Here is a 26277-nt window from a genome sequence, read left to right as displayed (position 1 = left end):
TGCAATTCTTACATCATATTTTGAAAGAAGGACTAGAAGATAAAAGATTAAACTATAAAAAACGATTAAGTCTACTGGCGAGACCTCTATAAAATAAAACGCACTACTGCTACCATCACATGAAGTGTGGAAAAAGAAGCCATTATGAATTTAGGTTTTGTTTAATCTATATTTATTATAATGTATGGGAACAAAATATTAAAAAATATAACACCTGGCAACGCCAGGTACTCCAGCTAGTCTAGAATAATATAGTAAACTTAATTGAGCATGAAAGGATAGCAATAGTATAGTTTCAGATATAGAAGTTATAGTATAGTTTTGGTTTACAATATATAAAGGAAATAGTTTCAGTTTCAGATATAGAAGTAATACTATAGGTTAAGTTTCAGATATAGAGGGTTTATATTACTATACATAAAGATTCGAAAAAGTTGTCAAAAACCAAATATATAACGAATTAATGTTATCAAAGGCAAGATAATTTACTTTTCTACTTAACTGGATAATTATTTAGTTGTTTTGGGTTTTTTTATTATTTAAATTAACGTGTTTATTCGGCTCGAAAAACAGTGTTTACCGACGTATTTGAAAATGCAAATGGCGGCGGACTCCGTGTTGAATACATAAGTTTGGGAAAATAAGTTAACTAAAAAGCTATACAAAATACTGTTAGAAGTCAACCGACTATATGTCAGGCTATGTTGCGGTAACATATATTGAGTGAATTTATAACAGTATTTTGTATAGATGTTTTTAGGTTGGACTCCTTTTCCCAAACTTACGTATTCAACATAGAATCCGCTGCCATTTGCATTTGTTCAAATACATTGGTACACACTGTATGCTTTTCGTGCCGAATAAACACGTTACACTAAATAAAAACACTAAAAACTTAGCCAGTTGGGTAGAAAAGTAACTGATCTTGCCTTTGATAACATTTATTTGTTATATATTTGGTTTTTGACAACTTTTTCGAATCTATGTGTACAGTAATACAAACCCTAGAAGTTATACTACAGGTTGGGTTTCAGATATAAAAGTAATAGTATAGTTTCGATTTCAAATATAAAGGAAACAGGGCGGACGTTGTAGAGAGTGCCCCCCTCTAAATTCCACATTTTTCACTTTTCTTTTACTTTTTTCGATTACAGACTTAAGTTTAAGATTATAAAAGAAAAAGTGAAAAGAAAATTTTTTTATAACTTTTCACGTTGGAGTTCAGTTCTCAATTATAATGTTGTACTAAATGGAACACGAACTTTGTGACCACGATGAATAGATACATACATACATAGATGAGAAAGAGAGGTGGTAGATACATAGCTGAGAGTGTGAGGAGGGAAAAGGAGGTGGAGGTAAAGAAATCTTCCTTTTTTTAACCCCTCTGTTCTAACCACTACCTTCCGGTCGCATCAGAGAGAGTTGCCATTTTTTTTTCATCGTGGTCACAAAGTTCGTGTTCAGTTTAGTAAAACCTTATAATTGAAAACTGAAACCCTACGTGAAAAGTTTTTTTTTTTTTTTCAATTTCTTTTTTATAATCTGAAACTTAAGTCTGTAATCGATGATAATAACAGGAAAAAGGTTTTTAAAAAAGTGAAAATTGTGGAATTTAGAGGGGGGGCACTCTCGATAACGTCAGGCAGAAATAGAATTCGGTACTAGTGCACTTATTGATCCGTGCTGAAATAACAACATTATTATTTAAAAAGCCATTCTTAACATGGGGAGGGGAGAGAGCGTTTTGTACCTATTCTGTACTTTAACCTTACAATTGAATAAAAAACATAAAACTTTAATTAAACTTGGAAATACGATTTAAAAATAGCGCGGATCAGTAAGTGCACTGGCACCATTATTTTTTTTACTCTCGTTCATATCGCGACTTGAACCTAAGTGGCTACTATTTGGGATCATTTCCAGGAAAGATTAACAAGATGTTGGTTTACGTTACATTTAAATTTCTGCAGTACAGCCAGAGAAGCAAATAGCAGGAAGGGAATTCCATAGTCTAGCTTTTATATCTGAAGCCGAAACTATACTACTACTTCTATAGCTGAAACCGAAGAATTCTAGGGTAACTCATGCAGAGAGTGATCCGTGCTGAAATAACGTTATTATTTAAAAAGCCATTCGTAACATGGGGAGGATGGGATGTTTTGTACCTATTCTGTACTTTAACCTAACAGCTGAATAACAAAACATATCATTAAACTTTAATTAAACGTGGAAATACGGTTTAAAAAATAGCGCGGATCACTCTCTGCATTAGCACCAAAGTTTTATTATATGTTTTTTTTTTATTCAATTGTACGGTTAAAGTATAGAATAGGTACAAAACACCCTCCCCATGTTAAGAATGGCTTTTTAAATAATAACGTTATGATTTAAACACGGATCAATAAGTGCACTAGTACCAAAATAATAGTATAGTATCGACTTCAGATATAAAAGTAATAGTATAGTTTCGGTTTCAGACAAACATACTAAATCGCCATTAGTAACAGATATGCGATTTCTACTTTGCGGCATTTCCCCTATCGTTTAGGCAGAGGGCGGGAGAGGCTTTTAAACATATTGACCCTGTGGCAGGTGAGTGGACACTATACACATATTGCATAAGGAGATTAAATTAAATGAAATTAAAATTAACTTACCTCCATAATAAATCCCGACTTCGTCTAGTAAAACCTTGGTAATATTTATTCCGTCCTTTGAAAACAAGTGAAAGTTGTGAGCGAATTTCTCCTTTTTAAAATTGCTGACGAACGCCGAAATAGTCAGATAGCAAAAGCGGGGGGTGACGTCGCCGAGCGCGTTGCTGTCGTAGAGCACGGCCACCGACTTCCACAGGTAATACTCGAACATCCTCGACACAGCTCCATAGAGGCTGTCAAAGGTCACACCTACCCGGGTCAAGGTGCCGAACTCGCTCTTATCGGCGAAATCGTGGGCCATGCCGCCGGCGCTAACCACCGGGATGTTCCAGTGGTAAGCGTATCGGCTGACCGGCGCGAGGGAATACTCACACGCCGGTCCGAGGAAAATGTCCACTTTTCTCTGCATATAAAAATAGAAGGCCGCGAGTGGAGCTGCTGTACCCCGGCAGTCGGACGCATTGTAGTTCACTTCGAAACGAATGCTCGGCATGAGGTCGGAGACCTTGTCTATGGCGAGGTCGATAGCTGGTGCTGTACGGTCTATAGAAAAGGGCCGACTGTTGGTGCGTGGTAAGATGACCGCTAGTCGGACCAAGGTGTATGAATCTGTAGAGTTTTCATCCCGCTGGACGAGTTCGTTTGGTGAATAATCCGGACATAAGACGGGGGACTCCCGGTTCGAGGAAGAAGTCTTGGCTCGGGTGAACACGGCCCAAGTTAAACCGAGAAATATTAACCGCAGAAATCTCCACATTTTGTACAAATAACTATAAATGATTTAGTTTGTTTTTAACAGAAATTCAAAATATTTTAAAATATTCAAAAATGATTGATTTAACTATTATTTTTTAACTTATCCGATTAATTATTTAAACATTAATTAATATTACACATCGAAGATCACATCTAGATTTAATTACGGCGAGCATATAGCATAATAAATGACGTCTAGCTGTTATTAAAATAGACGGATTTCGATCCAATTTTGATACACTTGATTATCTGGCTGCACTGAAGTGCTGTGATACAGTCAAACAGTGTTCCTATTTACTTGCTTAATTGGACACAATGTGCGGGAAAAAGATCGAGCTTCCCAAAAATAGGTACTCTGGATTGAGGCAAAAATTTAAATTGCCTCAGTCAAGAAGGATTTCTTGTTCACTGATTGAGGACAGAAAAATTAGGTGCATCTACTACACTTTGTTCCTAGTACAAATATATATATATATATATATATATATATATATATATATATGTGTGTGTGTGTGTGTGTGTGTGTGTGTGTATGTATGTATGTGTGTATATTCGTAGACAACTATTAAAATCCAATAATTAACGAAAGCAACATACACACAAACTAGATATGATAATGTAAGCGCATATATACGATAACGTGCTTTTTTTTTCAACTAAGCAATAGTAAGTGCTAAATCCATGTAATAGTAAGCGCTAAATGATATATATATATATATATATATATATATATATATATATATATATATATGAGGAGAGAGAAAAGGTTTAGAGAGAGGGGGGGTTTAGATTTTCTTTCTTTTCTTTATAAACGCGGAAGTGATCGGAAATACCTAAAGCCCTAAAAAAAAAAAAAAAAAAAAAAAAAAAAGTGAGAGTGAAACTAAATTGGATCTCACCTTTTGTCAACCACTTTTTTATGTTTTCTTTTAGTGTTTCTTTTTTATTTTTCGTTGTTGTCGTTAAAGAGAAGTTACTTCGGCATTTTAAAGGTGCTTAATCATTTGTTATGGCCTTTTCTGTGCAGGATTTCCCCGGTTTTTATCTTATTCCGTTTTCTGCCCCCTTTACTTTCACTCACTTTCACTCGCCGATTGTAAAAGTGCTCTTCCTGCCATTCAGTCGCAGACTTTTATGAATACGTGTGTGTGTGTGTATGTGTGTGTATGTGTGTGTGTGTGTGTGAATAGATATGCCCCGTACTCTGGGGCGCCCTTTTTCCGTCTCTCTTTCCCTGACGGTAACGGCAGTTTCGGTTTTAATATTCGGTTCGTCTAAGCATTTGCGAAGCGTCGGTCGGTTCTGCGTATGTTTGTAACACGCCTTATTTACACGTCGTTCTCTCCAGCCGGCGCGATGAGTGTGCGGTCTGCAAGAGCGGCTGCGATTCTAGCACACGAGCAACAGACAACAACAAAAAGAACAAAAAAAAAAAATAATAAAAATAAACGCCGATCTCATAAGCGAAAGCTTTCGAAACTCAAGCTCTCCGTCTATTTAACCCAATTATCAAATTCTCTTCCTTTTAGATATGTCTATAGCCGAGGTTTTACAGTCGACAGCAATACTAACAGAGAATAGGCCATTATCAAAATGTTGACTTCGATATGTTAGTGGTCCTGTGTAGTTCTAAGAGGTCCGCCTTCTCAGTCTTTGCGTCCTCTTTTTGAAAACCAGGGGCATATCGACGAGGCTGCCAAGGCTATTTTCCAGGCTAGGGATGACTTCCTCTACGGCACTGGATCCTCAATTCTATTTTCCGATACTTGTGTCACATTTTCTTGCTATAGGAGGGATATATATATATATATATATATATATATATATATATATATATATATATATATATATATATATATATATAAGTTAATAAACAAAAATAAAATCTGCTTATTCCAAACAAGGCATGTAGTTACAGAGACGCAAGGGACTACTGTGACAAGGGCCAGCTTTTTACAGTGGACAGCTTAGGTGGGGAGTTGAGCAGCAATATATTTGTTTACTTTATATTTCATTTCTGCATGTTGGCACAGTCGGAGAATCTTGGAGCAATAAGGGAATTACAAGAGCAAGCAGTCCGAAGAAACAGACTATTCGGTAATAGATAATCTGCTGATATCTAGTCTACAGTAAAAGGTGGAGTTTTATGCTCGTCATGTGGGTCGAAGGTGTTTATATTGAGGGTATACAAGTGCTGTAAGAACATATTCCGTAGAATAACAGAGATGTAACACTGCGATTGTTTGACAGGTTAATATCAAAAGTAAAAACAATAAAATACAAAAAAAAAAAAAAATTTTAAACCGACACAAACACACTAAAGTTTACGCTTGTACATTATAATAACGAAAAAATATTAAATTTCAAGTGAAACAAATGGTACCTGCGTAATTATCACGTCTCAAATAACGAAAAATTACGAAAAACGATAAGGTAGAAAAATATTTATTCATGAAAAAAGAAATTTGTGAAATTAAGCGAAATCACTATGTTAGGGTTACTAAAAAAATGATAAGTTGGCAGGGGAGACAACTAAGTTCTGTTGCTAACGTCACGTAATGAACGTAATTCAAAATGTCGGACCAATTTTATTAGTCATCTAAACTTGATCGGAAACAATTTTTCATTAAAAATTATTTTTCTAACATCGTTTTCCGTAATTTTTGGATATGTTACTATTTGCGACATGGCAATTACGTAGGTACCATTTTTCTTTTTTTTTTTTTTTACTTGAAATTCTTTTTTGTTATTATAATGCAGAAGCACCATAAAGTTTGTAATATTTGGATTATTCGAACTACTGTTCTCATTTTGAGTGTTATTCTCACAATGTTTTAGGCAATATAATCCCCGACAGGTATAGCTTGTCCATCTCGGGAATCTGTACGGAGTTTCGAACAGGAGCTTTGATTTAATCTACAAAACATAGCATACTCTCGTTCGGACAGTCATGAGTAGGGCTATGACAACAGCATATTCTTTTCATTGTTTTAACTCTCGAATCTGTATCCGTTGATATCTTTTATGCTTTTATATAGAGTGATGTGGTTCTCGGTTGATTAACACTGTCTAACTGTGTCGGATATATACTCGAGAGTCAAAACAATGAAAAGAAGATACTGTTGTCATAACCCTAGTCATGACCAAGTAGATGTCTCAAGTATTTCCCAATTGTATTCTTTGTATTGCTCGCACTGAAGATTGAACCTTTAACCTCCAGAAGAGAATCACTTAGAACTGAATTTTACATTGTATTTTCCTCCATAACATGCCACGTTGCAAGAATAACACTAAATCTGAGAACAGTAATCCGAATAATCCAGATTATCAATCCTCATCTAAAAAAATCAGTAACATAATGCCACTACTCACCCCATTAGAAGCCTCCCACCCTTTATCTTAGTAAACAAATCCTATATTACTTCTCTACACCTAAATATTGTTATTAAATAGCTGAAATCCTTAAACACCCAGCCATGATTAAAATCAACGATGATCAAAAACACTGGTTAAACAATTCACGATTATTTTTTTCTTCATCAGTTTGACACCAGCATTAATAAACTTGCAGAGGGCGTCCCACAATAATTAATGAAACAACAAAGTTTCGACGACGCGTATTAAAATATAAGGTGTATATATATATATATATATATATATATATATATATATATATATATATATATATATATATATATATATATATATATATATATATAAATAAGGGAGTAGTATCCAACAATGTGTATTTTTTAACATTATTTTATTATTCCGTGTCTTGGTTTTTCATTGAGAATTATGTTTGGATCATTGTAATAATGTTTTTAAGTCATTGAAATCGTTTTTACGCGCGTTTCAGACGTTCTGTGAAGCGTCTTCATCAGAAATTATTTTAAAAATAAATATCAAAAATATATACATCTTTCTATCGTTGGGATTTCTTAACCCATTTTATATATATATATATATATATATATATATATATATATATATATATATATATATAAAGTGTGTGTGTGTGTGTGTGAGATTCTCTGAGCGATTTTTATTACTTATCGGAGTCATTCTAATACAAAACTCAGAACACTCCCAGCCACATAAAATATATTTGTGTGAAACTTCGTAAAAATTAGCCTAGCCACTGAACATCCGCAGAATGTCAACATCAATATATTACATATGAAAGAGTCCGCTGTGGAATTTCCACAGGTCTCGCTAGTTTTTAATAAATACAATTTAACCAAAACTCTAACGTTCAAAGAATGGACTGTGCGACACGTCAGCCAACTATTCAACGAGAAGTTGCTGATAAATCAGTCGTTTATTTCAAACAATGAAAAGCTTTTCTTTTTTACACAGGAATCACCACTTATTAACGCCCGGAGGCCACTCGAGGATAAGGATTAATGAGTATACATTATGCAATGTGATTATAGCGTAGTAAACATAAGTAGTGGGAATTTTGTAAATTGGATTCCTTAGGAGGACGGTTCATCATTGTTTACAATCAATTGTAGTCAGCTTGAAAGCAGGCAATCGGAAGAGAGTTCCACAGGGGTGCAGTATAAGAAAAAAGCTTTGTTCATGGAATCTGCATTTAGGTTTAGGCACAGATAAAAAGTGTGGGAAACTATTGACAGTTGTTTGGGCTAGACGAGTGTTTTTCGTGAAAGTTTGGTGAGGGGGGGGCATAGATTGAATGCCAGCTGAGAATTTGCAACGTCTCCTGTGAATAAGAGGTTGCAGGGAAGAGAAAAGGGCATCCCCCACTAAACTACGAAGTCTATTATGAACTCTGTCAAGGAAAGATAAGTTGCTTCTAGTAGCTCCTGCCCAGATGTGGCAACAGTACTCCATCTTGGCCGTACCTGGGTTTATATAGGTAGAGAACTGCATCAGGAGTGATGTATCTACTGAAGCGATAGAAGGATCTTACAACACTAATCTAAACATAGTCAATTCTCATCTTTTATCTGTAAATAATCATAAACATTTCGTCGATACCAACACCGGAGCAGATGCATAGGGGATTTGAAAGATCATCGTTTAAGATTCTTATCTATCTATCTATCTATCTATCTATCTCTCTCTCTATATATATATATATATATTTATAATTCTTGGTTCCTTAATTATTCATAAAACGATATGCCTACATTATCAATGTAAAAATCATAATCAATGTAATTGAAATTTTCAGACAGTCTATCCTTAGAGTTGAGGAATGTTTTTAGGTCATTAAAATAAATTGATATTGCAAATTATAAATTAAATAAAATAAAAATATTATTCGTAAGTCGATTCTGCGAGACCTCTCGGTTTTACTTCCGGTAGTTATATCTTTCAACTCTAATCGATAAGTAAAAAAAAAAACATCCCCGATTTTTTAATTTAAATTCATTTGTTTATCTTCCCAATTTTTTTAAAAAATTGCTCGACAGAAGGTACTTTGGAGTTGAAACATAAAGTCGAAGAACCTTAACAAAACCAACTTTGTTGGAAAAATAATTTTTTAACAAAATTGGCAATACACGGTTTTTTGGGTCTTGTTTTTAGCAGTTGTTTCTATATAAGAAAATGTGAACTTTTTATTATTAAAAGTACAGTTTTTTTTTTCGAAGAAAATTCACTGCACTTTGGTAACATGCTGAAATAATAGCCTTATTTTTATTTTTTATTTTTTCAGCCATTCTTACGATGGAGAGGGGAGGGTGTTTTGTAACTATTCTGTGCTTTCAACTAACAATTTATTATTAAAAATAGATATCGTGCAATTATAAAAAATTAAGATATTCTTGAAGTTGAATTTAACTTGAAAAAAAAACAATGCGGACGGCGCGTTCAACATTGTAGCCGGAATCTATTTGGTGATAAGGTCCGATTAAGATTCGATTGTTTTGTTTTTGCTTTTTTCCGTAAATTGTTGCTTTAAAGTTTTTTTGGTTTGTTTTTTTCAAGAAACCTTTTTTAACAAAATTAAAAGTACACTTTTTTTTACAGAAGTTGTTTTTATATAAGAAAATATGAATGCTTTTTCTTTATTAAAGAAATTGTTCGGTAAAATACAGAAAAGTTTCTACCAAGAAAACTGTTATTTTTTCATTCATTCTTACTAAAAAAAAAGTAAATTTTCACATTAGGTCCCCCCCTCCACAATTTTTAACACGGGTAGTTTGGAGGTGTTTATTCCGAAAGCCGTTCTTAACATGAGGAGAATAGTGGTATTTATTCGAAAAGCCGTTTTTAACATGGGGAGGTTAGGGTTGTTTATTCCGAATGACGTTCTTAATATGGGGAGGTTGGTGTGTTTCTTCATGGCCGCCAGTGAATTATAGTACATAGTACAGGTCTTTATATCTCGAAAACTACTTGCCTCTGCAAATTTTAAATGAGCTTTTCTTATTCAGCATAGTCGAAAACCTCTGCAAGTAGTCATTTTAAAGAAAATTGTGGTAATGGACCTAATGTAAAAAAAATACAAAAAAAAAAGATATCGTGAAATTTAAATTTAACTTGGAAAAACAATTTTAAAATAGCACAGTACCAAAAATAAAAATAGACAGAAAAATACCCCCTTCGGGTTTATACTTGAAAGATTTGAAGAAGTTGTCAACAAAAACAAATATATAACAAGTAAATGTTTTCAAATGCAAGATGTTACTTTTCTTATTGGGTTTGTATTACTGTACACATAGATTGGAAAAAGTTGTCAAAAAACAAATGTATAACAAATATTATCAAAGGCAAGATAAGTTACTTTTCTACCAAACTGGATAATTTTGTAGCGTTTTTATTTAATGTAAAATGTTTATTCGGCTCGAAAAACACAGCGTTTACCGCTATATTTTAAAATTATAAATGGTGGCAGACTGTGTTAACCACGTTAAGTTTGGGAAAATGAGTTAAAACTAAAAATCTGTACAAATTACTGTTAAATAACCACCGAATATATGGCAGCCTATGTCACGGTAACATATATTGAGTGAGTTCCTAACAGTATTTTGTATAGTTTTTTAGTTTTAACTCATTTTCCCAAACTTAGCGTGTTTAACACAGTCTGCCGCCATTTGTATTTTTCAAATATACTGATAAACACTGCATGTTTTCGACCCGATTAAACATTTTACATTAAATAAAAACACTAAAATCTTATCCAGTTAGGTAGAAAATTTACTTATCTTGTCTTTAATGATATTTATTTGTTATATATTTATTTCTCGACGACTTTTTCGAATCTGGGTTTAGTAATACAAACCCTTTTTATTTAATGTAACGTTTAGTCGGCTCGAAAAACAGTGTTCATCGGTGTATTTGAAAAATACAAATGATGGCGGACACTGTTGATTACGTTAAGTTTAGGAAAATGAGTTAAAACTAAAAGACTATACAAAATACTGTCAGAAACCCACCGAATATGTCCGCTTATGTCACGGTAACATATAATGAGTGTGTATCTGACACTGTTTTGTATAGTTTTTAACTTATTTTCCCAAACTTAACGTATTCGACAGAGTCTGCGACCATTTGTCTTTTTCAAATACATCGATAAACACTGTGTTTTTCGAGCCGATTAAACATTTTACATTAAATAAAAACACTAAAAAATTATCCAGTTAGGTAGAAACGTTACTTACCTTACCTTTACTTTCATTTATTTGTTTTTTTGACAACTTTTTCGAATCTGTGTATAGCAACCCCTCCCACCCAAATACTAATTAAAAACTCACCTTTTTTAATACAAAAATAAAAAAAAGACGATTTAGCGTTTCAACATTTCAGCAATGATTGACGGAAACTCCCGAGGATCCGGATCAAAATCTACAAGATTTTCGCCCTTTTTTTCACTTTTTAGGGTGAATTGCTGTACTAAGAATATAAGAAACATGCATTTTCTCTTTTTATTAGATTTTTCCATTACACCAAATTAAGCCACAGCAACGCGTAGCAGGGTACATCTAGTATATTAAAAAATAAAGGCGCACGGTGTTGGTATTTTTATTCCTCGTAAATAACAAACTAAAGCGTCACCGGTTTTCTGAGTGAAGACAGAATTCTGCTCAAATCTGAAACAGCCGGTATCAATGACTAATCTTATTTTCACTATATAGTATTTCGCATAATTTTACAAAGCATTATAAAAACATATACATATAGATGAACACACATATATACACACATATACACATATACAAACACACATATATATATATACATGCATAATATAAATATAGATATTCTTTGATAAACGAATTCACAATATTACAAACTAGCAGGATCCGTGTACCGGCGTTTCCCGATGGAAGTATGTCCAACTCCACCCCATCTGTTAAAAAAAAAAAAACAATTAAAGTACGGTTGTTAGTTGGACCCACTGCCCGCCCATCAAAATTGCAGGCACTGGCGCCCGTGGCCAAAATAAATGTACCGTGGCGATGTACGGACCCATTTCACATATATTTATATATTTAAGTGTATATCTTCCAAATATTAACGTTTTATATTATATGATTTGTTCCGAAAAAAAAAACAGAAATTTAAGACAAGAAATATGTTGCGGAGGCAGAGATCATAATGTAGTATCTGTTCTGAAGCTGTGTGTCTCCATTTTTGATCTCGATGAGTGTAGTAAAAATCCTTCTAGAGTGAGACAAGTTTATTTTTGTTCCTATCCAGAGTGCTCCTTTTTGGGGGAGTTGAATTTCCCCACATTTAAAACCGACCTTGTGTCTAACTCTGCCCTCGTGGTGAGGCAAGTAAATAGGAAAAATCATAATAAAACACAGCTAATCGACAGCTAAGGTTTTCAATTTAGTCACGTGTTGATACATTTTAGCATTTTGTTATTTGTTTATTTTTATTTTATTTTTTTGTATTTTGTTATTTTGTGATTATAAATTTTAGTGATAATGTTGACTGAGTCTTTACCCGTGACTAAAAATAGTTCGTTTCAAAGTTGTATTAAGAAGCGAAAGTTGATTTAAAAATGAAAACATGAAATCCTATCCTAAGGAAATGAAACGAAACCTTTTCGGGGTTTTTTGTTGTTTTTTTTTATGACTGAAACACTTAGTTTTAATTATTTTATTCTGTATCTTCACTTCACCATTTTTTTTAGTTAATACTTGCTGCTTAAATAACCCAAAAGAAATAAAGTAGAAAAATATTTTGTAATAAATAAATAGTACATTCAAAATAATTAATAGTAGCAATTCGCCGTTTTGGGAGTTCTGTCAAGAGAAGCCAAACAAACCAAAAAAAGTGTCAAAGGCAAGGTAAGTTACCATTCTACCTACCTGGATTAGTTTTGCATTGTAATATATTTTAATGCTTTTATTCGGTTCGAAAAACAATCATAATTAACGATTTTTTTTGAACGACAACGGAAGCGAAACTTTTTTTTATATTGAAACCACCGTTTTTTGGATAATAATCGCTGCTAAATATTTGAATTTTGTTGGTTTGTTCGATTCGCGTTTTATTTATTTATTTATTTATTTTTGTTATTTTAAAAAAATTATTTTATTCTATGCATTTCTGTCGGTATCTTCACTTTTGACCGCTTTTTTTTTGTCCTAACAACAACAACAACAACAACAACAAAAACAACAACAAAAACAAATAATTTTTGTGGGGGAATATGAGCTCATTTTGTAGGCGTTATCGGGTGTGCTTGATTCGACCGATTGTCATTGTTGTACGCGTGGGTTAGTTTTGTGTTAGTCTCCCAGGTCACAATTACCAAATAAACACCTCGCTAAAAAAAAACAGACCCCCCCCCGTTTCCCCCAAAAAGTTCGTCGTAATAAAATGATAAAAAATACACTTTTGTATTTTGTAAATGGAGAAATTTTTTGTATTTTTTTGTGATGATAAATTCGAACGGTAATGTTGACCGAGTCCTTACTCGCCTCCGCGACTAAAACCTAGTTCGTTTCAAAATTGTATTAAAAACCGAAAGTTAATGTAAAAATGAAAACGCGAATTCTTATCCAAAGGAAATGAAACGAAACATCTTTGTTTTTTAATGGGGAGGGGGGATTACTGCAATACTTGGTTTTAATTATTTTATTGAGTATCCTCACCTTTAACTGCTTTTTTTTTTGTTAATACTTGCTGACAGAACACAAACAAAAAATAAAACAGACAAATATTCTGTAATAAAAAGAAAAATTAGTGCATTCAAAATAATTAAAATTAACAAATCGCCGTTTTGGGGAGTTCTGTTAAGAGAAGCCAACAAACCAAAAAAGGGTCAAAGGTAATTACTCTTCCACCTACCTGGATTATTAATTTTGCGTTGTAATGTATTTTAATGCTTTATTCCGTTTGAAAAACAAGTATTGGCCAGTCACAATAATCGATTTCTTTTTATATTTGAACGACAACGGAAACGAAATGTGTGTGTGCGTTTTTTTTTTTTTTTTTAATCGCCGGTTTTCGGATAATAATCGCTGCTAAATATTTGAATATTTTAGGTTTGTTCGATTCGCGTTTTTTTATTATTGTTTTATTTTCTGCATTTCTGTGAGTATCTTCATTTTTAACTTTATTTTTCTGTCCTAACAAAAAAAAAAAAAAAAAAAAAAAAAAAAAACAGAATAATTTTTTTTATGTGGGTGGATATGAACTTGTTTATTTTTAAATTTTCTTCCTTTGAAGATTAATGCTGGGTATGGGGTAGCCAGACCAGCTGCAAATATTGTCCTGTTTTTTTAATGAAACTAACCGAGAGCTCTTTTTAGTATCCTCGCTGTTCCCTTAAGTGTAATTGTCTGGATCGCGTGTGCTTGAAACGACCGGTTGTCATTGTTGCACGTTTTGTGTTAGTCTAGCAGATTACAATTACAAAATAATCACCCCCTCCCCTTAAAAAAAACAGACCCGCCCCCTCGTACCTCAAAAGTTGTGGCCATATAGTGTGTGTTCATCTATATATTAAGTAATACGATAGCGTGTTTGTTATTTTGTGTGTCACGAGTTGCGAGTTACATCCGAGTCGTTTAATTGTTATGTTCTCCTATTTCTTGTCATAAATAATTTTACCAAAAATTCTTCATAAGTTTTGACTTCGGTTTCAACTATAGCTGAAGGCAATTAAATCATCTATCTTTTTTATAAATAATTTTATCAAGAATTCTTCATAAGTTTTGGTTTCGGTTTCGATTATGGCTGAAGGAACTCAAGTTATATATATATATATATATATATATATATATATATATATATATATATATATATATATATATATAAGTTTTTATTTCGATTTCGATTAAAGCAAATGCACCCAAGTCATATGGATATATTTTTTTTTATTTTTGAAATCGCAACTTTATAATATACACTGCTGATCAGAAATTTAAGACCACTTAAAAATCTTTAAAAAGAAACATTTTTTAAGGATAGATTTTAAACTCTTCCGACTTACGGTTACTAATACTACAGTCTAAAAGGTTATGAAAACAAAAAGCTAGATTCAACAATTTTATTTAAAAATTTACATTTTTATTAAATTAGGCTTTTTACACATGATCAACATTATAAGACCAAGGGTATAAATTGTTAGATTTATTGTAATTCTAATGTTTTTAGTTCAGTAAGAGATTAGCAATCATTGTGTAAAGGTGTTACCATGCCTAAAGCAAGAAAACTAACGGAAGTTGAACACTCTCGAATTCTATGCGTCCATAAACAATGTTTGTCACAGTGAGCGATAGCAGCTAAGGTAAATCGCTGTAAAACCGTAATTTGCAACTTTTTAAAGAACACTGAGAGTTATGGAAAAGCGAAATCCTTTGGTAGGCCCCACAAATTTTCTCCTACATTGAGTATGAGAATCTGACGGGTTGTTATGAATGACAGAGGACTTTCTTCTAGTCAAATTAAGGCGGTTACAGATGCTGATTGCAGCCCAATAACGATCAGATGACACTTACATCAAAAAGGCATGGTAAATACAAAGCGTAAACAAATTCATCGATTGTTTCCACGTCACAAAGTGGACCGCTCCAGATTTGGTCGTGAATACCAAACTGGGACGTTGAGAAATGGAAAAACGTTTTGTTTTCTGATGAGAAAAAATCAATTTAAATGGCTTCCAGCGATATTGGCATGACAAACCTGCCCCTTGAAATTTTTTCCACGCGTCATAGTGGTGGAGGGTCCGTAATGGTATGAGGTGTCTTTTCTTACAGAGAGACGATGGAGCTCCAAGTGGTGCATTGTCGTCAGACAGCAGATGGTTATGTTAGCATGCTACAAAAAGCATCTTTGATAATGGAGGCTCATCGTTTGTGTGGGGATGGATGCTGCAGAATAATGCTGCAATCCACACTGCAAGACGGACCTTGAGCTTTCTACAACAAAATGGAGCCAATCGCTTGGGACATCCTGCATGCTTACCGGACTTGACCCAATTAAAAATGTTTGGGGATGGATGACAAGAGAGGTTTATCGAAATGGCAAACTATATTCAACAAAAAATGAACTTCGTGAAGCCATCTTCAGAAACTGAAGCAGGATCCTCCACACCTTAATAGAAACTCTTATTTCTAGCATGCCGCAAATAATTTTTAAAGTTATCAAAAGCAACGGAGGAAGAACTCATTATTAAGTTTGATTGTTGAATGTTTTCATGCACTTTTCATGCACTTTTTGTCAAATTTAATAGAATTTTTGTCTCTGGTCATAATTTTGATCATGTGTAAAAACGCTAATTTAATAAAAATGTAAATTTTAAAAATAAATCTTAGGAATGTAGCTTTTTGCTTCCATAACCTTTTAGATTGTAGTATTGGTAACCTTAAGTCGGAAGAGTTTAAAATCTATCCTTAAAAAAGTTTTTTTTAAAGATTTTTAAGTGGTCTTAAATTTCTGATCAGCAGTGTATAAAAATCGATAGAACATTAACTCTATAACAATATATACGAAATCTGTAACAATTAAAATATAATATTTAAGCGTACTTCACGTCCGGGCTTTACTGGGCGTCCGTGCTAACTTAGATAAATACTTTTGTAGTTTTAACAAAATAGCTACAACAATATCAGGGCGTCTCCATTTATACTGAACATCTAAAGAATGCCAACATCAATATATTACATATGAAGGAGTCCCCTGTGGAATTTCTACAGGTCCCGCTAGTTAGACGTTAAATTAATATAAAAATTGATCCCCATTATTTGGAACTATAAATTTATCATATCGTAGAAACTATTTGTTTCCTGGAATTGTAAACGCTGTTTTCGTTTTCAGCGCCCCTGGAAACCTATGATAGTATTATGTGTTAATGACTTTTTGATGGCGGAAAGAGTCGACATTACCGGAAAATCACCAATGTAAACGTAGAGTGATTAATTTAGTGTTGTTCTTTACATTATGAATCGATTTTGTGTCTAACTCTGGCCTCGTAGGGAGGTAAGTAAATAGGAACATCACCAATGTACACGCAGTGTGTGTAATGGCAAGGAAAAGCGAGAAACTAAGTTTGTTTATGTATTTGACGGAGAACGCATTGTCGTACTGATAGAGATGTGTAAATGTGAAAATAAGCTTACGTATTGTTGTAGACGGAAAAATAGGAATACAGCAAATGTCTAATTACATGTAATGTTGTTTTTTTTGGCAATTTCTTTAGGAACAGAACTGTTTTTTTTTTGTTTTGTTTTTTTGTATCAGACGCATCAATGGGTGTAATAATATCTCTGATAGTGACGCCATCTTTAATTTTTAGTAACCGTTCGTTCATAAACGGGGAGAATTGTATTCCAGAATATAAGAATGATCAGAGCTTAGCCAATCAGAATGGCCGGAATAAGGTTGCGAAGACTATTATTTGTGTAAAGAAAAATGGAACAAGTATGATATGTGTATTATGTAATAAACCAGGTAATGGTGGTGCAAGCAAAATATCGTAGGAAAATATAGAAGTTGTTGCGGCATCAAATAGTAGCGGTGAGAGCATTGAATATATAGAGAGAAAAATAGGAGCTCCTTCTTCTGTAGCTGTGGCGATTGTGATGATGTTGCTCATCGAATGCAATGTAGCATTTTATTAACACTAGTGAATGTGGCAGGAATTTTGGTCATAAGATAATGGCTATCAGGGTAGATGTATTGAATTTGTATGTGACATCTATTGTTGCGAACCTACGCTACTTTGGCCCAGAAGTGGAATTTCTGCAATCAAAATATTATATATGGAGACTAGCAAGACTCGTGGGAATTCCATGGAATAAGAAATAAATTTAATCAATAAATATTTTTATGAATATCACAAATAACCAGCTTTTGGATAGGAAAGACTAATATCACGCAGCAAATATAAGTTTATTAAAATTTCTATGAAAATAGTATCCATTGTATTTTAAATACGTGAGATCAATTAACATATACTAGTTAATAATCAGAAAGTAGTATTATGCTACACAGTTCAATACAAAGAATAAAATCACATTGTAAAAGACAATCCTTAATTTACTCCTTCATTCCAACATCTTTTCGCAGACAATGTTCTTTTTTGCCTTGTTTCTTCGGAATGTTCTTCAGGTAGTTTTTATGCGCGAGTGCACAAAACCGTTATTAAAAGACTAATAGGCACAAAGGCACAGAATAATTAAACAACAAAAAGGTTTATTTTGAAATAGGAAGGACTGTATTACCGAGACGGCCGTGATTGTATCCGAGGTGAAAGGAATGAAAAGGTACAGAAAGTTTTCGGGTGTTCTCTTGTCGGGAAGCAGAGACTTAAAGTATCCCCAGGGTGTCCAGTGCAGGTCTTCAGTTAAGTAGTCGCAGCCTAGGGGGATTCAGTGGGCAGAGAGTGAGAGAAGAGAGGTATATGTTCTTTGGTGGTCTGAGCTCCTCTGCTTGCTGCTGGTCTGTTCCTGACAGAGGTAAATAATCCCTTAAGGGACATATAGGATTAATGCGCCCTGGTAACTGACTTGTTGTCAGTGCGTGGCCAAATCAGTCAGCGAGGGGACATTCATCCACAAAAAGAAATAGTCTGTTATGCTGACGTTTCGCTGATCATATATTATCAGGATATACAAAAACTGGGCTATATTAAAAGGCGGTCATTCTCATTTTCTTACACAAGCTTGACAGATTGGCAGTTTTAAAGCCAATATCTCCAAATTTGGCTTTTTTTTTAAATAATTTAGCCTTCTAAAATTTTATTTGGTACTTTTCAAAAGCTTAACGAACGGACTAACCAAGAATGAACAAACAGAATATTACACAGAATATTGATATAAAACGAAATAAAATTATGAAAAAATGTCTACATTATTTATTAATTAATTAAAAGGAAAGATTTTCTGTCGTTTTTGCACTTTTTAAAAAGTAATAAATAATGTGGATGTTTATTTTTCAAACGTTTGTGTGTGTGTGTGTGTGTGTGTGTGTGTGTGTGTGTGTGTGTGTTTACTAATATTACTCAATCCGTTTCTATCTACTTGCCCCTCCACGAGGGCAAAATTAAACGCAAAATCTGTTTCCACACGAGAAAAAAAAATAAAACATTGCTTCAGTCAAGTATTCTCCGACTGAGAACCTAACAGATACTGCATTTCGATCCCAGTCTGAATGCCAAGAAGGGTGTCTTTTGCCGCCACCACCACCATTTCAGATACACGCATTTCGGATTTATTTTCTTTATAAATGCGTCCCCATTTTATTTTTCGTGGCTCAGTCTGTTGTTTTGTCACGTTTAAGTTTGAAATAAATTGATTGGGCGTATCTAACGAACATCCGTTGTATTTTTCATCCTCCGTCCCTCCCTCCCTCCCCCTCTCACTCTCTTTCTCTCTCTCTCTCTCTCTCTCTCTCTCTCTCTAGTCTGCCTCGCTGTTATAGAGTTGGCATATTTATCCACGTTACAATCAGGTCGCGTTGCACAAAGGAAAATCTCACTAAACGTTAGAACTGCGAGTGTTCTCTTGTTAATAGTAATAAAAGTAGTGACTGGGCCGGCGCTGGGAAATCCACGTGGTTCCTGTTTCTGTGCTGAGACCTCTCCTTATGTTATCTATTTCGTTTCGTTCCTTCTCGCGCGCGCGTGAGCAAGCGCGTGCGTGCATGTGTGTGTGTGTGTGTGTGTGTGTGTGTGTGTGTGCGTGTGTGTTCTTCCCTGCCCGCTTCTGGAACTCTGTTCCGTTAGCCTGCTTCCCACCCGACTACAATATCATTACCTTCAAATCCAACGTAAACAAGTACAAGTTCTTGTTCAGCCGTCCTCGTAAATGATCTGATTATACCAAATATATACAAACGATTATTACGCAACTTTTCCAATGACTACAATACACACATTAACACTTATCCTCGAGTGACCTCCGAGCCTTAACATGTGGTGACCCCTTTGTAACAAATAAATAAATAATATTTCCACCACCACAACTATTTTTTTTTTACCTTGATAGATAAAACGCTGAAAATCCATCACTATGGTCCCAGTTTCGAATCTCACTAAGTCTAGTCGTACTGAAGAGTAATCAAAACATTCAACGCATATTTGTGTATAAATTATACACACGCATTGTCAATTAAGCTCCAACCACTGTCCCATCGCCGTAATATTGAATCTCTGTGCCTATTTTACAAATGTTTTAATAGCATGCGCTCTGATGAACTCATTGCACTTGTGCCCCCCTCGACGTATATACCACTTGACAAATCCGATTAAAAACAAAAGCATACATCTTTACTGTAGAGATCCCTTTAATGCCGGAAAGCCGTCTACTCTAGTAGTTTCTTCCTTCGGACAACTAAACTTGTGAGTTCTCTTCCTGCTACCCGATTCTATGACTATACTGAGATGCAGAAGTTTAAATATAATGCAAACTAACATCTTGCTCATCTCTCCTAAACATGGTCTCAAATAGTAGCTTCTTATGTCCAAGTGGTGATATTCTTTGTTTGGGGTGAACGTGAGGTAAAAAAAAAAAAAAAAAAAAAAAAAAAACATAAGCATACAAACAAAATGGGTACGCACAAATACACATACAGATGTGTACATATACACATGTATATGTATTAGTGGCAACTAGTAGTGAGCTAAACCAATTGGAATCACTGATCGTATATAAAGGCGACTTAGAGTTCGCGTTTCTAATCTCAGCGTATATACACTTGTTACACTGAAGATGTGTTATACGACGAAACAGTTGTTTGTAGATGCTCAATAAATATGTGTGTGTGTGTGTGTGTGAACGTGCTCATTTTTTATGAACAAGCGGTTAGAGCACTGTAAAAGTAGTGGACAAATGTTTGTTTAAATAGACATTTGGCGAGATAATTTACGGGCACCGCTCCCTTGGGTCGATCGGTAGAACTACTGACTGTCAACGCGATGGTTCTTGGTTCAATCCTCAGCTTGGGAGAGGTGCTTGTCTAGCGGCACTGATGAGTTGTGATACAAAGAAACAAAACTGTGTGTCGATGACTATAAATATATATATATATATATATATATATATATATATATATATATATATATATAAAAACTCGGTCTACTTTATACTCTGTCTTGTGGCAGCTATTGCACCGACAAAGGTTAGCAGTAATACCAAAGTAATACCAAATACCACTATAAACAAATCATCTGTGTAAATTCCGAACAAATAAGTTGTGGCGGAGCTCATATGTCGAAATCGACAGAGAAGTCCGTGTGTGTGTGTGTGTGTGGCGCGCGTGTGTGTGTGTACTAGCTTCACCAACCCGGTGTTTTCCGCGAGTTTGTATGTAGTTTATGTCATCAACGTAGCTTACACACATTTTGTTATTTACACATTTAGTTATTAACACACAACTTGTTATTTACATACAATTTGTTACACACAATTTGTTATTTACACACATTTAGTTATTTACATACAATTTGATATTTACACACATTTTTTTTATTTCCACATTTAGTTATTTACACAATTTTTATTATTTACACACATTTAGTTATTTAGACGCATTTTGTTATTTACACGCATTTTGTTATTTAGACACATTTTGTTATTTACAAATGTTGTTATTTATACAGATTTTGTTATTTAAAAATTTTGTTATTAACACACATCTTGTTATTTAAACATATTTAATTATTTAGACATATTTTGTTGTTTCCACAGCATTTGTTATATCTTCACCTTATCAAACATAAAATTGAAATTGCCTTAACTTATATGTAAAACGTATTAGAAAGTTTAATTTTAATTTTAAAAATGTTGCTTCTTACACGCTAAATTACGCGCAGTTATATCATGCATTTGATGAGGATGACCATCTTGTCGATATATATATATATATATATATATATATATATATATATATTAGCAAAAGTACCCGTCGTTGACTGGGTTCAAAAACAAGCTACAGAAAATGGACTCTGATTTATTAAAGTATGATAGGTTATGAAAAGGAAGGGGTGTAAAGAGATAGCTTCGAATTCGGGGGTATTAAAACCAAAGCAAAATATGATGAAAGTAAAAATAAAATAGATGAACCCCATAATTTATTATACCATACCTGTTCACACTGCAACACTTATCACAATATTCTGTGGATCTATATTAAAAAACCTTGTTAAACTTTGTGACATATTTCCATTCTATGGAGGTCAGGCGTCAACGAAAACCCCATAATTTTATTATACCATATTTCTTCAAACTGAAACATATTATCAAAGTATACTTACGAAGATAGACATCCATTCAATGGAGGCCAGGCGCGAACGCAGACCCCACAATTTTATTATACCATCCCTATTTAAGTTAAAACATACTTATCAAAGTATTTTTATTTACATCTATATCAAAAACACTTGTAAACTTTTTATTTCCATACTCATTGGACCAGGCGCGAACTCAGACCCCACAATTTTAATGAACCACCGTTCTGCAGTATAAAACATACCAATTCCTGTGCCTCAATACATCTATCATTATATGTAATCAGTTTTTTTAAATAGTCAACCATATAGGAGCCTAGTCGTGACCACACACACACACACACACACACACACACAGAATAACATTCAGCTTTATATTATAAATATATATACATATATATATATACATATATGCATATATATAGACATATATGCATATATATATGCATATATATACATATATATAGACATATATATATATACATATATATGTACATATATATACATACATATAGACATATATATATACATATATATACATATATATGTACATATATATACATACATATATATATATATACATATATATACATATATATGTACATATATATACATACATATATATATATATATATACATATATATACATACATATATATATGTCTATATATGTCTATATATATATATACATACATATATATAGACATATATAGACATATATATACATACATATATATATACATACATATATATACATATATATATGCATATATATATACATATATATGCATATATATACATATATATACATATATATGCATATATATGCATATATATACATATATATACATATATATGCATATATATACATATATATACATATATATGCATATATATACATATATATGCATATATATATATACATATGCATATATATATATACATATGCATATATATACATATATATGCATATATATATATACATATGCATATATATACATATATATGCATATATGTATATATACATATATATATATATATATATATATATATATATATATATATATATATATATATATATACAGTTCTGGTCAAAATCATAAGAAAGTAAGCGTTTACGCATATTATCGAATTTTTAATCAAACAAATGGCTGAAACCATTGCCAAAAGGGGAAATATGATGGAAAAAATTAAATCTGTTTCATTCGAAACCTTAACTCTGATCTAATAATTATTTTTTAAAAAACAAACATTTTTACCTGGTCAAAATGATAAGATCACTGATAATTTATCTAACAAAAGGCAATTATAAATTACTAAAAAGGGTCTCAGTATTTAGTATAGCCTCCATTATTACGAATTACTTCAAAAATTATCTTCTACATGCTTGCGACTAAGTTTTTTATCAGTTGCGAAGGAATTTTATCCCATGTACTGAAAACTGAATCAGAAAGTTCCTTTATCGAATCATACTGGGTTCCATCCTTGAACACTTCTTTTTCCATTCATCCCCAAAGATTTGCAATCGGATTGAGGTCCGGAGAACATGTTGGATGATCTAACAATTTTATATTATTTGAAGAAAAGTATTCTCGTGCTTGTCGAGAAGTGTGTATCGCAGCGTTGTCTTGCTGGAAAATCCAATTTCTTCCACACAGACGTAGACCTTCAGTCCTGATAGAAGCATTTTCAAGCATTGAAATATACTTCAATGATGTTTGCCGGCCTTTAACTACTTGCAACTTTAGGGTCCCAGCTGACAAGAAAGCAACCCAGATCATTAAAGACCCTCCTCCACTATGCCGAGTTGAAAAAGTCTCTTTGGTCAAATTTTTATCATGCCAATAGTGTTGAAATCCATCTGGACCATCTAGATTAAACTTTTTCTCATCGGAGAAAATTATATTTTCCCACTTCTATTCATCCCAAGTCTGGTATTTGGCGGCATATTCAAGTCTGTTAGTTTTGTGCTGTTCAAGAAGACGTGGTTTCTGCAATCGCTTTAAATGATTGAAACCTTCATTTTCAGATGCCTTCTGATGGTTTTAGGACTACATTCTGCTGCTGTTTGGCTTTTCAATCGACTTGAGCTTATACTGACGTTTTTTTATTTAAACTTCTTCTGATACAGCGATCCAGTGATGGGGTTATTTTTTTTTTTTGGTCCACCTGGACTATTTTTGTGCCCATATTGATCTGGATTTCTTTAAAAAAATTTATGATGACCGTTTTGCTACGATTCACTTCGTTTGCAATGGATCTATGGGAGAGTCCACCCCTATTAAGCTCAAAGATCCTTCCTCTCTCAAACTCTGATAATGTGGTCTTATCATTTTGACCAGGTGAAAATGTTTGTTTTTTAAAAATAATTATTAGAGCAGGGTTAAGGTTTCGAATGAAGCAGATTTCATTTTTTCCATCATATTTTCCCTTTTGGCAATGGTTTGATTAAAAATTCGATAATATGCGTAAACGCTTACTTTCTTAAGTGGTCTTATGATTTTTACCAGGGCTGTATATACATATATATACATATATATATACACACATTATATATACATATATATACATATACATATATGTATATATACATATACATTTTTATATACATATACATACATATACATATATATACATATATACATATATATTTATGTATATATATGTATATATACGTATATATATTCATATATATATATACATATACATATAAATATATATATACGTATATATACATATATACATATATATATACGTGTATATATATACATTGTGTATACGTGTATATATCTACATATACATATATATACATATACATAAATATATACACACACACACATATATATATATATATATATATATATATATATATATATATATATATATATATATGTATAAGCATTGTTAAAATTTATCGCAATTTTACAGTCATGAAGCTCCTTTAAGAAATTAATGTCGAGCCTTGTTTAGGGAATTAAGAAAATACGCCCACCTTTAGAGAAAATGCATCATTCCATATTGTTGTTGGTACATAGTCTGCCTTACTGTCTACTGTGAATATCTGCCAAAATTGCATTCATAGGTACCTCATTTCCTTTCATTTATGTATTAGTTACCGGTGGCCTTGGGAAAGTACGATAACTTACAAACCCAAGAGTGGTTTTGTGATCCGTTTTAAATAACCCGACCCGCAATAATTATTACCTCCTACACTGATGATTGCTTAATCAAGGTACACTAATGTATGTAGGTATACATTGTTAATACTTATTTAAAAATAGTGCATATATATTTATAAACATAGAATCGTTTTTAATTATACAAGTATTTTGTCTACATATATTTATACATATTTCAGCTACAATCTTTTTCAAAGTCTAACTCGCTCAGGATACTAATTGTAGAGCTTCTGAGAGAATGAATTCCGTGTTATGTCAGTACAAAGTGTTAATAAGAAATGACGGCGTTGGAATAGTATCTAAAGGGTATATTAGAATGAAACCAATTCGAGTTTATACGTATAAATACCTATAGATGCAAACACACACACACACACTCACACACACACATCAATTTAGACAATATGAATGCACAGTTTAACCGATAAAAGCAAATGTAAACCTTAAACTAATATAAATATTAATATTTATATAGTAATCCTAACAAAATAGCAAAAGCCTAATACAAACACGATAGGAAGTAGAGCTTGTCATAAAGAAACAAAATGGAGACCGTAAATTAAAATTTACAAGCAAATTTATTATTCGACAGAATACTCCACAAACAATTTTTAAGAAACCCTTATTCGACACAGTTTAAAAGAATTTAATGCCGTAACCAGCAAATTCTTAGCTCGGTTGTATTAATAATTTGCTAATATATTTCTTTTCTTTGAAAAAAGAATAGCAGTCTTTGAAACTCCGCGGAAGAAGGATTTCTTGAAAATTGTTTTTGAGGTATTCTGTCGAGCAATGTCCTTGTAAACTGCAATTTACGGTTTCGATTTATTTTCCTTTATATATAAGAATTCAGTATATACATGACCAACAACGGAGTGATAAAATAAAAATTTAAGACGAATTAAACCAGCAAAGACAAAAAGGGTAGCAATCCCTGGGTGTGGCAAAAGGACTCGGCTCCGGCTCACAAGTCCAAAGAGACCCAGAAGGACTGCTACGACTTTGTACCCTTCTTTCACTA

This window comes from Euprymna scolopes, chromosome 23, assembly GCF_053919585.1.
Source record: "Euprymna scolopes isolate OS-2025 chromosome 23, ASM5391958v1, whole genome shotgun sequence".
In the NCBI taxonomy this organism is placed as follows: domain Eukaryota; kingdom Metazoa; phylum Mollusca; class Cephalopoda; order Sepiida; family Sepiolidae; genus Euprymna; species Euprymna scolopes.
The sequence above is the reverse complement of the archived record's forward strand: the minus strand, read 5'-3'. Positions refer to the sequence as shown.